Raw genomic sequence first — 985 nt, forward strand, 5'->3', positions numbered from 1 at the left:
GTTTATTACACAAAGAAGTTGCGTTGAAACTGGTAAGTGGAAAACTTTTGCACATTAAGCAGTGACTCATTCTGTAATGGCTGTATGCAATTTCCTACTTAACTATAACACATCCAACTAAAAAACATCATAGGTTTTGGTGAATAACTTGTTATCCCTTTTACTTTGAGCGTTGAGATTTTAAACATAATATGACTTTTCTGGGTAATTTATTTGTTTGTTGTTGTTGTTGTTTTTTTAGCAATATTATTCTTTTCAACGTGATAGGTTGATGTGAAAGAGTACTTTCCCCTGGCAAGTGTGGTTTTTGCCCTCACTTCCATCTGAGATTAAACATACAGGTATTTACCGTACACTTCTGGAACATATTTCATTAAAGTTTTTGTTTTATTTACTTTGATTCAGATAAGCAAAATTCCATTTAGCTATTAGAACATGCGATAAGAGGACATTTTCAAAATTGAAAAATGGTGCACAATCAGAGTCATTTTACAAAAAGAAGAAGAAAAAATCTACTTCATCTTGTGACTTCAAAATATAAAGTATGACGTCACAGCACAAGTCACACAGATGTCTTTAAATTTTTAAATAATAGTCAGACCACACTCATTTAATTATACATCATAAGACAAATTGATACAAGATTAAACTGGTAAATGTTTGATGAGAATCGGTGCAGGCAGTCAAAGGTTATCTTCAAATAAAAAACATGATGTTTTTTTAGTTAGACGAGCTGTAAAAAATTAACAGTACGTGCAGTTTCTTTGCTTTGACCCGAAATTCAAATTACAAACTGAACTTTTAACATCATATATGAAGTGGCTGAGTTTTCGGCTTCCACGGAAGGAAAGCCCCCTCCATACTATTTAGATGACTCAGGATTGACACTGCATCCAATCTGTTAGGGAAAAACCCTGAGTAAGTAAAAACTTAACTACATTCTAGGAAGAAAAAAGGTGGCACTGGATGAAAAATAAAGCCCCCC

This window comes from Aplysia californica, unplaced genomic scaffold (assembly GCF_000002075.1).
Source record: "Aplysia californica isolate F4 #8 unplaced genomic scaffold, AplCal3.0 scaffold00057, whole genome shotgun sequence".
Lineage (NCBI taxonomy): Eukaryota > Metazoa > Mollusca > Gastropoda > Aplysiida > Aplysiidae > Aplysia > Aplysia californica.